The sequence below is a fragment of the Pelophylax lessonae genome (genome assembly GCF_965119305.1).
Source record: "Pelophylax lessonae genome assembly, chromosome: 4".
NCBI lineage: Eukaryota > Metazoa > Chordata > Amphibia > Anura > Ranidae > Pelophylax > Pelophylax lessonae.
In genome coordinates this window covers 230,734,867-230,752,215 of record NC_138771.1, presented here as the reverse complement: position 1 = coordinate 230,752,215, position 17,349 = coordinate 230,734,867, and positions in this window count along the sequence as shown.

The following is a 17,349-nucleotide window of genomic DNA, read 5'->3' as shown; positions in this document are numbered from 1 at the left end:
AGAAAAGTATTTTTCTATCAGTCACTGTGTGCAGCGTTTTTCCTTCAGCTGTGCTGTGCTGACTCTGATCATACACTGCTGTGTTCAGTGTTCAGTTCACATGTGCTATTATTGAGTGGTTTCAAAAATCATACACTTTTTTCTATTCCACTATTCAATATACAGCCTTGGGTTAAAAAAAATTAAATTGTGGCCTGCAGCAGAGCTGAATGATATTTGGGGTTTTTGGGGTTCATCTCATACTTCTGAAGATTTGAGGGTGCTGCCTGTTCCAAACTCCTCCTACTCCTCATCCAGCCTTTTAGGGGTACAAACAATAGTAATTGGGGCCTAGTGTGGTTTTGTACGTGTGAGATACATACACTTTTTTGATCATATTTTCTATTCCGCAATTCAATAAAACCTTTGGGGATCAGTCAAATTGCGGGATAGTCTGTGTTGGTACGTGTGAGATCCACCTTTCCAAGTTTTTGGGGTTCATCTCATACTTCTGAAGATTTGAGGGTGCTGCCTATTCCATACTCCTCCTACTCCTCATCCAGCCTTTTAGGGGTACAAACAATAGTAATTGGGGCCTAGTGTGGTTTTGTACGTGTGAGATACATACACTTTTTTTGATCATATTTTCTATTCCGCTATTCAATAAAAACCTTTGGGGAACAGTTAAATTGCGGGATAGTCTGTGTTGGTACGTGTGAGATCCACCTTTCCAAGTTTTTGGGGTTCATCTCATACTTCTGAAGATTTGAGGGTGCTGCCTGTTCCATACTCCTCCTACTCCTCATCCAGCCTTTTAGGGGTACAAACAATAGTAATTGGGGCCTAGTGTGGTTTTGTACGTGTGAGATACATACACTTTTTTTGATCATATTTTCTATTCCGCTATTCAATAAAAACCTTTGGGGATCAGTTAAATTGCGGGATAGTCTGTGTTGGTACGTGTGAGATCCACCTTTCCAAGTTTTTGGGGTTCATCTCATACTTCTGAAGATTTGAGGGTGCTGCCTGTTCCAAACTCCTCCTACTCCTCATCCAGCCTTTTAGGGGTACAAACAATAGTAATTGGGGCCTAGTGTGGTTTTGTACGTGTGAGATACATACACTTTTTTTGATCATATTTTCTATTCCGCTATTCAATAAAAACCTTTGGGGATCAGTTAAATTGCGGGATAGTCTGTGTTGGTACGCGTGAGATCCACCTTTCCAGGTTTTTGGGGTTCATCTCATACTTCTGAAGATTTGAGGGTGCTGCCTGTTCCAAACTCCTCCTACTCCTCATCCAGCCTTTAGGAGTACAAACAATAGTAATTGGGGCCTAGTGTGCTTCTGTACGTCTGAGATACATACACTTTTTTTTATCATATTTTCTATTCCGCTATTCAATAAAAACCTTTGGGTATCAATTAAATTGCGGGATAGTCTGTGTTGGTACGTGTGAGATCCACCTTTCCAGGTTTTTGGGGTTCATCTCATACTTCTGAAGATTTGAGGGTGCTGCCTGTTCCAAACTCCTCCTACTCCTCATCCTGCCTTTTAGGGGTACAAACAATAGTAGTTGGGGCTTAGTGTGGTTGTGTACGTGTGAGATACATACACTTTTTTTGATCAGATTTTCTATTCCGCTATTCAATAAAAACCTTTGGGTATCAATTAAATTGCGGGATAGTCTGTGTTGGTACGTGTGAGATCCACCTTTCCAGGTTTTTGGGGTTCATCTCATACCTCTGAAGATTTGAGGGTGCTGCCTGTTCCAAACTCCTCCTACTCCTCGTCCAGCCTTTAGGGGTACAAACAATAGTAATGGGGGCCTAGTGTGCTTCTGTACGTGTGAGATACATACACTTTTTTTGATCATATTTTCTATTCCGCTATTCAATAAAAACCTTTGGGTATCAATTAAATTGCGGGATAGTCTGTGTTGGTACGTGTGAGATCCACCTTTCCAGGTTTTTGGGGTTCATCTCATACTTCTGAAGATTTGAGGGTGCTGCATGTTCCAAACTCCTCCTACTCCTCATCCAGCCTTTAGGGGTACAAACAATAGTAATTGGGGCCTAGTGTGCTTCTGTACGTCTGAGATACATACACTTTTTTTTATCATATTTTCTATTCCGCTATTCAATAAAAACCTTTGGGTATCAATTAAATTGCGGGATAGTCTGTGTTGGTACATGTGAGATCCACCTTTCCAGGTTTTTGGGGTTCATCTCATACTTCTGAAGATTTTTGGGTGCTGCCTGTTCCAAACTCCTCCTACTCCTCATCCTGCCTTTTAGGGGTACAAACAATAGTAGTTGGGGCCTAGTGTGGTTGTGTACGTGTGATATACATACACTTGTTTTTGATCATATTTTCTATTCCGCTATTCAATAAAAACCTTTGGGTATCAATTAAATTGCGGGATAGTCTGTGTTGGTACGTGTAAGATCCACCTTTCCAGGTTTTTGGGGTTCATCTCATACTTCTGAAGATTTGAGGGTGCTGCCTGTTCCAAACTCCTCCTACTCCTCATCCCGCCTTTAGGGGTACAAACAATAGTAGTTGGGGCCTAGTGTGGTTGTGTACGTGTGATATACATACACTTGTTTTTGATCATATTTTCTATTCCGCTATTCAATAAAAACCTTTGGGTATCAATTAAATTGCGGGATAGTCTGTGTTGGTACGTGTGAGATCCACCTTTCCAAGTTTTTGGGGTTCATCTCATACTTCTGAAGATTTGAGGGTGCTGCCTGTTCCAAACTCCTCCTACTACTCTTCCTGCCTTTAGGGGTACAAGCAATAGTAATTGGGGCCTAGTGTGGTTGTGTACGTGTGATATACATACACTTGTTTTTGATCATATTTTCTATTCCGCTATTCAATAAAAACCTTTGGGTATCAATTAAATTGCGGGATAGTCTGTGTTGGTACGTGTGAGATCCACCTTTCCAGGTTTTTGGGGTTCATCTCATACTTCTGAAGATTTGAGGGTGCTGCCTGTTCCAAACTCCTCCTACTCCTCATCCAGCCTTTAGGGGTACAAACAATAGTAATGGGGGCCTAGTGTGCTTCTGTACGTGTGAGATACATACACTTTTTTTGATCATATTTTCTATTCCGCTATTCAATAAAAACCTTTGGGTATCAATTAAATTGCGGGATAGTCTGTGTTGGTACGTGTGAGATCCACCTTTCCAGGTTTTTGGGGTTCATCTCATACTTCTGAAGATTTGAGGGTGCTGCATGTTCCAAACTCCTCCTACTCCTCATCCAGCCTTTAGGGGTACAAACAATAGTAATTGGGGCCTAGTGTGCTTCTGTACGTCTGAGATACATACACTTTTTTTATCATATTTTCTATTCCGCTATTCAATAAAAACCTTTGGGTATCAATTAAATTGCGGGATAGTCTGTGTTTGTACGTGTGAGATCCACCTTTCCAGGTTTTTGGGGTTCATCTCATACTTCTGAAGATTTGAGGGTGCTGCCTGTTCCAAACTCCTCCTACTCCTCATCCTGCCTTTTAGGGGTACAAACAATAGTAGTTGGGGCCTAGTGTGGTTGTGTACGTGTGATATACATACACTTGTTTTTGATCATATTTTCTATTCCGCTATTCAATAAAAACCTTTGGGTATCAATTAAATTGCGGGATAGTCTGTGTTGGTACGTGTAAGATCCACCTTTCCAGGTTTTTGGGGTTCATCTCATACTTCTGAAGATTTGAGGGTGCTGCCTGTTCCAAACTCCTCCTACTCCTCATCCCGCCTTTAGGGGTACAAACAATAGTAGTTGGGGCCTAGTGTGGTTGTGTACGTGTGATATACATACACTTGTTTTTGATCATATTTTCTATTCCGCTATTCAATAAAAACCTTTGGGTATCAATTAAATTGCGGGATAGTCTGTGTTGGTACGTGTGAGATCCACCTTTCCAAGTTTTTGGGGTTCATCTCATACTTCTGAAGATTTGAGGGTGCTGCCTGTTCCAAACTCCTCCTACTACTCTTCCTGCCTTTAGGGGTACAAGCAATAGTAATTGGGGCCTAGTGTGGTTGTGTACGTGTGATATACATACACTTGTTTTTGATCATATTTTCTATTCCGCTATTCAATAAAAACCTTTGGGTATCAATTAAATTGCGGGATAGTCTGTGTTGGTACGTGTGAGATCCACCTTTCCAGGTTTTTGGGGTTCATCTCATACTTCTGAAGATTTGAGGGTGCTGCCTGTTCTAAACTCCTCCTACTCCTCATCCAGCCTTTAGGGGTACAAACAATAGTAATGGGGGCCTAGTGTGCTTCTGTACGTGTGAGATACATACACTTTTTTTGATCATATTTTCTATTCCGCTATTCAATAAAAACCTTTGGGTATCAATTAAATTGCGGGATAGTCTGTGTTGGTACGTGTGAGATCCACCTTTCCAGGTTTTTGGGGTTCATCTCATACTTCTGAAGATTTGAGGGTGCTGCATGTTCCAAACTCCTCCTACTCCTCATCCAGCCTTTAGGGGTACAAACAATAGTAATTGGGGCCTAGTGTGCTTCTGTACGTCTGAGATACATACACTTTTTTTATCATATTTTCTATTCCGCTATTCAATAAAAACCTTTGGGTATCAATTAAATTGCGGGATAGTCTGTGTTGGTACATGTGAGATCCACCTTTCCAGGTTTTTGGGGTTCATCTCATACTTCTGAAGATTTTTGGGTGCTGCCTGTTCCAAACTCCTCCTACTCCTCTTCCTGCCTTTTAGGGGTACAAACAATAGTAGTTGGGGCCTAGTGTGGTTGTGTACGTGTGATATACATACACTTGTTTTTGATCATATTTTCTATTCCGCTATTCAATAAAAACCTTTGGGTATCAATTAAATTGCGGGATAGTCTGTGTTGGTACGTGTAAGATCCACCTTTCCAGGTTTTTGGGGTTCATCTAATACTTCTGAAGATTTGAGGGTGCTGCCTGTTCCAAACTCCTCCTACTCCTCATCCCCTCATCCAGCCTTTAGGGGTACAAACAATAGTAATTGGGGCCTAGTGTGCTTCTGTACGTGTGAGATACATACACTTTTTTTGAATATATTTTCTATTCCGCTATTCAATAAAAACCTTTGGGTATCAATTAAATTGCGGGATAGTCTGTGTTGGTACGTGTGAGATCCACCTTTCCAGGTTTTTGGGGTTCATCTCATACTTCTGAAGATTTGAGGGTGCTGCCTGTTCCAAACTCCTCCTACTTCTCATCCAGACTTTAGGGGTACAAACAATAATAATTGGGGCCTAGTGTGCTTCTGTACGTGTGAGATACATACACTTTTTTTGATCATATTTTCTATTCCGCTATTTAATCAAAACCTTTGGGTATAAACAATTGAATTGCGTGATAGTCTGTGTCGGTACGTATGAGATACACCTTTACAATTTTTTGGGCGCATCTAATACTGCCGAGGATTTGAGGGTGCTTCAGTCTGCCTCCTGCCTGTTCCGAACTCCTCCTACTCCTTATCCTGCCTTTAGGGTAGAAAAAATTGTAATCGGGCCTAGTTTGTGTTTGTACGTGTGAGATACACCGTATTATAAAATTTTTCCTATTCCGCTATTCAATATACACCCTTTTGGAGTGAAAAAAATTAAATTACAGCATAGTCTGTATCGGTACGTGTGAGATACACCTTTTAAATGAGTTTGGCGCATCTCCTTCCTCCGCCAAGGATCGCAGGGCGCTTCAGTTTGCCTCCTGTTCCCAACTCCTCCTACTCCTCTTCCTCATCCTCCCTTTAGGGTACAAAAAAATTTAATCGGGGCCTAGTCTGTGTTTGTACGTGTGAGATACACCATTTTTTATCCTATTCCGCTATTCAATATACACCCTTTTGGGGTAAAAAACATTAAATTGCGGCATAGTTTGCATATTTGACTGTGAGATACACCCATGCGATACTCTTGTTGTTTTGTTCCGCTATTCAATAAACACCTTTCTAGGGCAAGATCTTAAATTACAGAAATATGAGGAGACCGTCAAATAGGGGCCGTGGCCTGGGTCGTGGTGCTGCTGGTAGAGCTCCTGTTGCAAGGAGAGGACGTGGTCAATCTGTGCCAGCTACACGCACAAGTGAAACACCTTCCTCAAGTGTTAGTAGGCGACAGAACCTGCATCAGTATTTGTTAGGGCATCATACGCCTCTAGAAGTGATGAGGCCAGAACACAGAGAGGCGATAGTAGATTGGTTTGTTGCTGACAGTGCCTCCAGTTCCTTCACATTGTCTCCCACCCAGTCTACTGCAGAAAGGTCAGAGTTGGCACCTGCAGCCGATGTCCAACCGTCTTTCACCTCACCCCCATGCAAATCAGGCAAGCAGTCTGAGCCCCAAGCCATACAGCAGTCTCTTCTTCTTTTTGAGGACTCTGTCAGCAGGGTTTCCCAGGGCCATCCACCTAGCCCTGCCCCAGAAGTGGAAGAGATTTAGTGCAGCGATGCCCAACCACTTATTTCTCAAGATGAGTACATGCAAGGACCATCGCAGCACGTCTCCGATGATGACGAAACGCAGGTGCCAACTGCTGCGGCGTTCAGCATTGTGGAGACCGACAAGGAGGGCAGGGGTGAAGACTGGGTGGAAGATGATGTGGAGGACAATGAGGTCCTCGACCCCACATGGAATGAACGTCATGCAGGTGACCTGAGTAGTTTGGAGGAAGAGGCGGTGGTCGCACAGAGCCACCAGCACAGCAGAAGAGGGAGCAGGGTGCAGAAAGGGAGCGGCCGTGCCCTAGACACTACGCCTGCTACTTCCCAACGCAGCAAGGGAACGAGCGCAGCAAAGCCAGCTCAAAGGAGTTCTCTAGCGTGGAAGTTCATTAGAAAATGTGCTAATGACAGGACACGAGTGGTTTGCACCCTGTGCAATCAGAGCCTGAAGCGAGGTAACATTTCCAAGGCTTTTAGGGCAGTCATTCGCAAGGGACTCCGAGGGTGGGTTCCTGCACACACAAACGCCAGGGACACAATTGTCCAGCAGGGGCACAGTTCTGGAGGATGAGGAGGAGGAGCTGGAGGGGGAGATGGAACCATGTTCACAGCAGGGTGGCACCCAGGCCAGCTCATGGCCATCACTGGTGCGTGGCTGGGGGCATACAGAGGACACGGACGATACACCTCCCACAGAGGACAGCCTTTCGTTGCCTCTGGGCAGCCTGGCACACATGAGCGATTACATGCTGCAGTGTCTCCCCAACGACCGCCGAGTTGCCCACATTCTAACTTGTGCTGATTACTGGGTGGCCACGCTGCTGGATCCCTGTTACAAGGACAATGTACCATCCTTAATTCACTCACTGGAGCACGATCGCAAGATGCGCGAGTACAAGCGCACGCTGGTAAAAGCGATGCTGCTGGCATTCCCACCTGACAGCGGGGCCACAGTGGAAGCACAAGGCAGAGGAGGAGGAGGAGGAGGAGGAAGAGGTCGCCAACGCAACCAGGGCACCGCCAGCACCTCAGAAGGCAGGGTTTGCATGGCCGAAATGTGGAAAAGCTTTGTCAGCACACCACAACAAACAGCAGCACCAGCAGCTCATATGGAACATCTTAGCAGGAGGCAGCATTTCACCAACATGGTGGAGCAGTATGTGTGCACATGCCTAGACGTACTGAATGAGGGGTCTGCCCCCTTCAACTTCTGGGTCTCCAAGTTGGGCACATGGCCTGAGCTTGCCCTTTACGCCTTGGAGGTGCTGGCGTGCCCTGCAGCCAGTGTATTATCTGAACGGGTATTTAGAACGGCTGGGGGCGTTATCACAGACAAGCGCAGCCGCCTGTCCAGAGACAATGTGGAAAAGCTCACGTTCATTAAAATGAACCAAGCATGGATCCCACGGGACTTTTCCGTACCTTGTGCAGAATAGCGATGGATACCGACCTTACCCAGCCATTGTTCTATTTTTGCTCTTTCTCACTCTTTTGGGGTGTACCCTCATTTAAAATTTCTGAAAAGAAGCAGTGTTGGCTACCTCGTCCTCCTCAGGGCCAGATTAACGTAGGAGCTATTGGAGCTGCAGCTCCAGGCCCCTACCTTTATATAGGCCCCGGGTTGGCCATATTCACTGTTACCACTCTTCTGTCACTTGTAAACACAGAAGTCTGGCTTCTATGCTCGCTTCCCCAGGCAGCTCCCTCAGAACCTCCCCACACAACACGAAGGCCGGACAAGGAGGGACAGTTGCCGATGCATGGATGTGTTTATGGGCTTCAGAGACAGCATCCCATGTTGAATTAGGCATGCATGGCTGCACTCTTCCTCCTCTGGGTGCATGCCAAGGCATGGCCCTTAAGGCCCTTCAAAATCCTCAGCACCAAGCCCATGATGCTCTTAATCTGGCCCTGGTCCTCCTCCACCGCCGCTTCCACCTACACCGCCCATAGGTGTGCGCAGCCTATTGCATTAGGGTGTGCACCCCAAAGTTTAAATACACATGCATGTGTTTGCCTACATGTACATGGCCCCGATACATTACTCTCCCTGCTGGCAAAGTGAAATAGAGCAGAGCAGGTCCGAGGGAGATCTTTCCCATCTCCTCACTGGCAAACAGAGCGATAATGCTAATGTGCCCTAGGTGATTAGGGTGTGCCCAGGTAAACCCGGCACACCCGGCACACCCTGTGCGCACGCCTATGACACCGCCACATCCACCACCACCTCAACCTCCCTCCTACTCCATATGGGCCTCGTCATAACCAAATGATATAGTCCTTACCACCCTCACATGAGTGTATATGGGGTAAAAAACCCCAGTGATGTATAATCAGGTATTTCCCACTCAAGAGGCATATCCCACTCGTATCATCTTCCAGAGGCTGTGTGTGTGTGTGTCATGCATCAAACACATGGGCTATATATAATAGCCTCCCTTCATGTGTTTCATGGAACTCGATATTACATGATAATATGCCAAAATCAAGTCCTTAAACTGTAGATATACTCAGCAAATCCCCATGGAAAAGAAAGAGTACTTTTCTTCAGAGTCACTGTCAGCAACCATTACTTCATTCAGTTCCATCATTTAGTCATTTTGTGCTTCATACGCCAAGGGTGTCACAAGTTCCAAAGGAGCAGATAAAAGGACAGCATCAAGGACCTGACCGGTTTTGCTGGGTATTCCAGCTGCTTCAGAGGCGGCTGGAAAGCCGGCCGCAGAGTGGCTTTTCCGCTAAAAGCTGAATAAAAAAATAAACATTTCCAGCAATAAAAATGTGAAAAAAAATGACATGGGGTCCCCTCCAATCTATTTCGGCCCTTCGAGTCTGGTATGGATTTCAAGGGAAACCGCATGCCAAAATCCTTACCAGAGCCACCTGGCGATGTCACCTGGTGACACCATCCCTCTTGTGATGTCACTGACCAGTGCGTGCTGGGTAAGTGACATCACAAGGGGGCTAGGTGACTCCACCTTTACCTATATAAGAACTGTCAAACGGCAAGTCAGGCATTCGGCAGTTTGACTTAGTTGATGGTGGAGCCTTTTTTTTTTTTACTTTTTGGGGCCCGGTGGTGGCATTATGATTGACAATGGATCTACATGGGGGGGGGGGCATTGTTTTTTTTATGTTTAATAAAGGAATTGTCAAAACTGCCTCCTTTTTTATTTATTTTTACACTTTTTTGCTGAATGGGTAATGGTACTATGTACCCCATACTCACTTACAATGGGTGCTGATACTTGACCCCAACGCACCTCCCATGTTGAGGGTAAATGGCTTAGTATGGTTCAGGAGGGGGGAGGCCTCTCACTCTTGCTACCCTTTTCTGACCTTCCGTATTGCATGCTTGGATAAGAGTCTAGTATATATTTTAGGGGGGCCATGGAATTCCCCTTAAAATTTATAACAGACCCAAAGGGCCTGGAATGGATTGGGGGAGACCCCCACACCATTTTTTAAACACTTTCCTATTTCCAGCAATGGTATTGTATTGCCTGCAATTTAAACGTCTTTAAATTTTTAATTTTCTTTCTTAATTTTTAATATCAGTTTTGCTGCAGTAGGTAAGGGGATCCCCTAGACACTATATTAAAAGCTATTTTTCATTTTTATTGTTTCACTTTAAGCATCAATGAAATCACTGCTCCTGAAAAAAAAGTATCTTTAAAAAAAAAAAAAATTTGCATTGATACATGTCCCCCATGGCAGTACTCTGACCCCCATACCCTTCTAACTTACATATAATCATTCAAAACAAAATGGGGATTTTGATTTTTCAAGTTCGGCTTCCGTTAACTTTAATAGGGTTTGCCACAAAACTTTTTTTTCTGGTGTGAACTGAACAGGGGTGTGTTCAGCTCATCTCTACTGACAATTAAAAAAAATAAAAAATAAATAAATGTTCCTCTGTTGAACCCATTATTAACTCTTAGTTTACTCTAATAAACCAGAATTACCTCCTTATTCTCCCTTATCTCCCTCTCCATTCAATTATAATTTTCCTGATGATTTGTTTATTTTTTTTCTGTCATATTAACTAATATTTAATCTTTTTTTCTGTTTTTGTTTGCTGTGTTCATTAATATTTTTACACATTTCACATATATTTACATGTTTTTCACTGAAAAAAGTGAATAATTAAAAAAAAAAACTTACTTTACTTCATATGTAAATAACTTTGCAATGCAAAATCATAATTTTAGTGTTGTTTTAAACAGGACAAATAACAAATCAAAATGCACACTTTTTATGTGCAGTGACACTATTTATTTTTAAACTGCATAGCCTTTATTTATATGCTTACTGGGTATGTTTGACTTGCTCTTTATGGTTTATACCAGGGGTGGGCAACCTTTTTTCTTCCAAGGGCCATTTGGATATTTATAACATCATTCGGGGGCCGTACAAAATTATCAACTTAAAAATGTGCCTGTTATATTTGGTCAAACATTTAATTAACTCACCCCTAATGTGATGGCTGGAACTGCTTCTCTTTGGTGAGGTGTGTGATGTTAGCTGGTATTGATGATGTTGCTACTCACAACTGGTTTTCCAGGTTTGCGTCGATCAGTCTGGAGTGCAGTCGACTTTTTGCGGTGGTAAGTTTTGAAAAGAACTGCTGGTGGGTACTGCTGACTGGTACTGCTGGCTGGCACTGGTGGCAGGTACTGCTGACTGGTACTGCTGGTGGGTAATGTTGGTGGGTACAGCTGGCTGGTACTGCTGGCTTGTACTGCTGGCAGGTACTCCTGGTGGGTACTGCTGGTGGGTACTGCTGGCTGGTACTGCTGGTGGGTACAGCTGTTGGGTACTGCTGGTGGTTATTGCTGGCTGGTACTACTGGTGGGAAATACTGGCTGGTACTGCTGTGGGTATTGCTGGCTGGTACTGCTGTGGGTATTGCTGGCTGGTACTGCTGTGGGTACTGCTGGCTCAGGCTGGTACTGCTGGCTGGTACTGTGCTGTGGGTACTGCTGGTTGGTACTGCTGTGGGTACTGCTGGCTGGTACTGCTGGCTCAGGCTGGTACTGCTGGCTAATACTGCTGTGAGTACTCCTGGCTGGTACTGCTGTGGGTACTGCTAGCTGATACTGCTGTGGGTACTGCTGGCTCAGGCTGGTACTGCTGGCTGGTACTGTGCTGTGGGTACTGCTGGCTGGTGCTGCTGGCTGGTACTGCTGTGGGTACTGCTGGCTGTTACTGCTAGCTCAGGCTGGTACTGCTGGCTGGTACTGCCTGTGGGTACTGCTAGCTGGCACTGCTGTAAGTACTGGTGGCTCAGGCTGGTACTGTTGGCTGGTACTGCGGTGGCTACTGCTTGCTCAGGCTGGTACTGCTGGCTGGTACTGCTGTGGGTACTGCTGGCTCAGGCTGGTACTGCTGACTGGTACTGTGCTGTGGGTACTGCTGGCTGGTACTTCTGTGGGTACTGCTCAGGCTGGTACTACTGGCTGGTACTGCTGTGTGTACTGCTGGCTCAGGCTGGTACTGCTGGCTGGTACTGTTGTGGGTACTGCTGGCTGGTACTGCTGTGGGTACTGCTGGCTCAGGATGGTACACTGCTGGCTGGTACTGCTGTGAGTACTGCTGGCTCAGGCTGGTACACTGCTGGCTGGTACTGCTGTTGGTACTGCTGGCTCAGGCTGGTACACTGCTGGCTGGTACTGCTGTGGGTACTGCTGGTGGGAAATGCTGGCTAGAGACTCAGGATCAGCGCCACGCTGGAGGAAGATAGAGGTGATGCTTTCTGTGTCTTGGTCAGTCTCTTCACAGGCAGAATGCATTTGATATCACTTCACCTGTGACTCACTCAGACTGTCAGGATGGAGCCGGAACTATACAGGAAACATCAGATCTGTTCTGACAGCTCAGCTGAGACAGACACAGACTCAGCGGCATTGGGGCCAGACCATATAATTTTGTGGGCCGTAGGGGAGACCAGACAATGCACACTGCATCACCAGCAATTGCTGGTCTTCATAGTCTAACAAGCACGCTGCCCAGTTATCAACCTTTTGTCTGTTTACATCTGCCTAATTTCAAGTACCTTTGGCCCAGAAAAAGAAAACAAAAAAAAACCTGCATCCTTTTTTTGGACCTAAATGTGATGGATCTGAAGTAGCCTGATGAAAACAGACGCAAATCCGTTTACAGTGGGTTTTTTTTCCTTATCCAACAATTCAGCCACTCAATTACTACAGGGGGCGGAGGTTCCTCCGCCACTACTGCCACCTTTCCTGGGCTCTCCCATCCCATCGGGAAGCCCAGGGCCAATGTGATAATTTTGGCTGCATACACAAAGAAGAAGGGAGGGAATGGAACTTCTTGCCCCTCTTCTCATTACTGGCTTGTAAAAACATTTGATCAAACCAATCTCAGTTTTATCAGATGTTTTTGAGGCAAGGGGAATGATCTAACAGACCCCAGATATCTCCAAAAGGATGACTTGTCACAGCCCATGCTATCACAAGGGATGTAGTTCAACCCTTGTGATAGCAATAACGTTGATCAAAAAAAAAAAAAAGTACAGTGTGAAAAAAATAAAATAAATAAATAATTTAAATAAAAAAAAAAAAAAAAAATAAAGTGCCCCCGTCTCCCCAAACATATGTGCAAATGCGAACACGCACATAGGCCCTGCACGCATATGTAAATGGTGAATATACTACACATGTGAGGTATCGCCACAAACGGCAGAGTGAAAACAATAATTCAACTGATAACCTGTAAAGTACTGCCTATGAATAATTTAATGTTCTGTGGCTTGCACAATTTTGAAGCATGACATGCTTGGTATCTATTTAGTCGACATAAAATCATCTTTTATATTTTACCAAAAAATTGGGTATTATGTTGTGTTTGTGTTCACCTAAAATTCATGAAAATTTATTTTTAAAAATTTCAAAAACGGCTGCACAAATATCATATAACATAAAAAAAAATTATTCTCTACCCACTTAAGTACTAAGGCCCCTTTCACACAGACTTTCCGCCCGGCCGACTCTGTTTTGCTCAGCGGGGATCGATCTGCCGATCCCCGCTGAGCAGGCGGATGACAGGTTCGTCTCCACTTACTTTGCAGAGACGGAGGTGTCAGAACCCTACTCTCCTCTATGGGAGATCGGATTAAAATGGACCGCCTGTCCGTTTTCATTCGATTCTTTCCGATCTGATCCTCCAGACGGATGGAAAATATGGTTTCCATCCGTCCGGATTTCCCAGACAGGATTGGATCAGGGAGCAGCGGGTGTCAGCGGAGATGTTACCGCTGACATCCGCTGCTCCATAGGGGTGCATGGAGCATCCGATCAGGTCCGCCTGAAAAACTGACAGGCGGAACTGATCGGAAAGCACGTGTGAAAGGGGCCTTAGCCTTTTCTGGCACTTTTGTTTAAAAGCCAGTATTTTTTACTGGAAAATTACTTAAAACTCCCAAACATTATATATATATATATATATATATATATATATATATATATATATATATATATAGATGGAGATCTATGTCTACATCTATATATATAGATCTATATATATATATATATATATTGTGACAGGAAGTCAGGTAAATCTGGGAATGTAGTCACTGAGAGGAGACACATTCCCACCTGCTTTGAAAGTTCACTGATACTATAGGGTGTTGGCTGCAGAGAGAGCCAGCAGGAAGTTGAAAACCATTCAGCTGTTCAGAATGAGGAGATCAAGGCCTCTATAATTTGTCCAGAGAAAATCTATTGAGTGCTGCCTCCTGTCGCTGTGTGAGCTGGGAAGAGGAGGACAGACATACGTGTACCTCCCGACGCCGTGTGGGCATGGGAGAAGGACTGCTGCCGCCTGTCGCCGTGTGGGCTGGGAGAGGGGGACAGTCGGATGTGTGCCTCCCGACAAGCTGGTGAGCATGGGAGAAGACCCCCTAAAGCGTTGTGAAGCTAAGGAGGGTAACCACGAGTGAAGACGTCTCAAAGGTGAGAAGACAAAGTGTTCCATGTGAAGAGTGTGAAGAGTAAAGGGACCTGTTAAATGAACTGTGTTCAATATGAAGAATCTGAAGAGTAAAGGATCCTGTTATAAATGAACATGTGCTGATGTGAAAGAAACAAAGGGACATGTTCAATGGACAATGTTTGTGCTGTGTGAAAAGCAAACAAATGGACATTTGAGTGTCTGCTGTAGGATCAGCAGTGTCGGCCCAACAGTAGGTTGGAAAGACTTCTTAGGTAGGTTCCAGCGTGAGAAGGTAGCCGCCCACAGAGGCAAGGATTTATTTTGTCTTTTATTTTATTTTGGCTGTTTTGATGCTTGCAATTGTGTTAAGTAAATTGCATGAATAAATCAGTCTTGTTTTCAACCTCTAATCGGCTATCTCTCTGTGAAAACGCACCCCCAAAGGGGTCATCCACGCCTACCACCGAGCTAATCCCTCACATATGGTGGAGGTATGCAGTGGGCATAAGCAGAGATCCCTGCAAGGAAGTGCAAATGTTTGATGAACTTTATCTGGTGCATGAGATTGCACAATCTATGTGTGCAGGAGAGAAGATCCTGACAGAAAAAAAAAAAGTGTTTTAAAGAGACAGCGGTCTCAAAATTATTTGATGAACTTTGTTGTGTCTGGTGCAAGTGACTGCACAAACTGTGTGTGCAGGAAAAGAGATCTTGCAAGAGAGAGAGAAAAACTACATGTGTTAAAGAGACAGTGGTCTGAAAAATTTTTGCTGGACTGTGAAAAATTTGTTTGTGGAGTTATTGAAGATGGGGCGTTCAAAACGCCTGAAGAATGCAAAGATAGATGAAATGAGAGACCGGATTCTATGGATGGAGGGGATGTTGCCGTCTGAACCAGCCCCATCCATGCCTAAAGAGAGTCTACTAAAGAGGAAGGTTGTTGTCCCTAGCAACACTGATGAAACCGCTATGGAGACGCAGTGTGCTCAGATGAAAAGTAAACTCAAAATGGAGGAGATGTTGAAACATCTGATTATATCAAATGCAGCTCAACAGCAAGCAAATGCAGCTCAACAGCAGGCAAATGCGGATTTTCAGCAGAGCTTTGCAGCTCAACAAAAGGCTCATCAAGAGAGCATGGCAGGCTGGAAACAGAGACGCCAGCAGCCAATGGAGGCCATCGGTTTGGAGGAAACCGAGTATGTGTGCAGGGCTGAGTTGGATGCCTTGCAACGGAAAATGGAAGAAAAGGAACAAGCCTTGGAATTGCTTAAAATGGAGCATAGAAACTTGCAGGAAACAATTGAACTACTTAAGTCTCATGTGTCACAGTGGGAAGAATCCACTGCTCTTCTTTTGGTCGAGTTGCAAAAACGCAGAGAGACTATAATGGAGAAAGATACCATCCTCATGGAAAAGGAAAGTGAAATTCAGACTTTGCAGAAGCAAAGTATGGCTGATATGTTGGAGTTGCGTAATCAGCTGGAAAAAAGTCTTCAGTGTTTGGAAGTTACAAAAATAGACCTGCAGGAGTCGCAGGAACAGAATGTCGCTCTGAAAACGACATTGTCTCTCAGCGACAATGAGAAAAGTGAAAGAGAGGCTAAATTACTGAGTACTGTGTATGAGCTCACCACTTTGAGCAATGTGGTAGATGAATTACGTGCAGACTGTGAAAGTTGGAAAGGTGAAGCCCAACGTTTCCAGCAGCAGTTAAAGGAGAAAGAAGCCTGTGTGGCAGAATTACAGTCTCATTCCCAGAAACTAGCCAATGAGGTGAAGGCTCTTATGCAGGGAAAAGGAGATTGTGAACATAAGAGGGAAAAAGTAGAGGCACAGCTTCTGGAATCGCAAGTGAAGGTGTCAGAAGGTGACCGATTGTGTGCTAAGCTGTCAGAGAAGGCAAACCGACTGCAGGTTGAGCTGGACAATGTTACAAATCAGCTTTCTCAAGCAGACAGAAAATCTAGAGAAATTGCGGAAGATTTTTCTATCTTGGAATCGCAGCTGCAAGACACGCAGGAACTCTTACAGGAGGAGAGGTGTCAAAGGCTGAGTTTTAGCACAAAGCTCAAACAAATGGAAGATGAGAAAAATGGCTTCCTGGAACAATTAAAAGAGGAGGCGGAAGCAAAGAAAAACCTATCAGAGCAAGTCGCAACATTGCAAGCTCAGATAGCGGATATGAAAAAACGCATGGAAGAAAGCGTTGGTTCATTACAGTGTGTTGAAGATGTGAAAAAGAAGTTTGATCAGATGCTTGGTGAAGAGAAGCCTGTGTCTGCAAAATATGCTGAAGAACGCGCCCGTGCAGAAACGGAGGTGCGTGATAACGAGAGCAAAGCCCTGTTCTTGGCTCGCTCTTTGGAGGAAGCTCTAGAGTGTAAGGCTGAACTAGAAAGTGTTAAACAGCTGCGTACAGAAATGGAAGAATTGGTCAGCTCCAAGGATGATGTTGTGAAAAGAGTTCAGGAGCTAGAAAAGTCTAAACGAGCCTTAGAACAGCAAGTAGAAGAGATGAAGATTCCGTTGCAGGAACTGGAAGAGGAATTCCAGGCAACAGAGGATCTGTCCCAAAGAGGGGATAGTGTGCCTGATGCAGTTTTTAAAAGGATCAGTGTTTTGGGGTCTGTCCTGAGTGAGCCTCAGAAATGTGACGACATGTGGCTTGAATCACCCCTTTGGAATAAACCGTTCCTTCAAAAACTTCAAGCATTGGAAAATGTATCATTAGAACTTCAGCAAACAAAGGAGCTGAGTAAGAAATGTGATGATTTCTCAGTTCAGGCTGAAAACCTAGTGGGGAAAACTAAGGCTGTTGGTGAAAACGTGAAGCAAATGAATAAGTGCCTTTCAGGGAGTGTTTCCAAAATGGAACTGTTGAAAGACGGGTGGCAGAAGTTTGATCGTGATCTTGAGATGCATTCCATGTGGAATT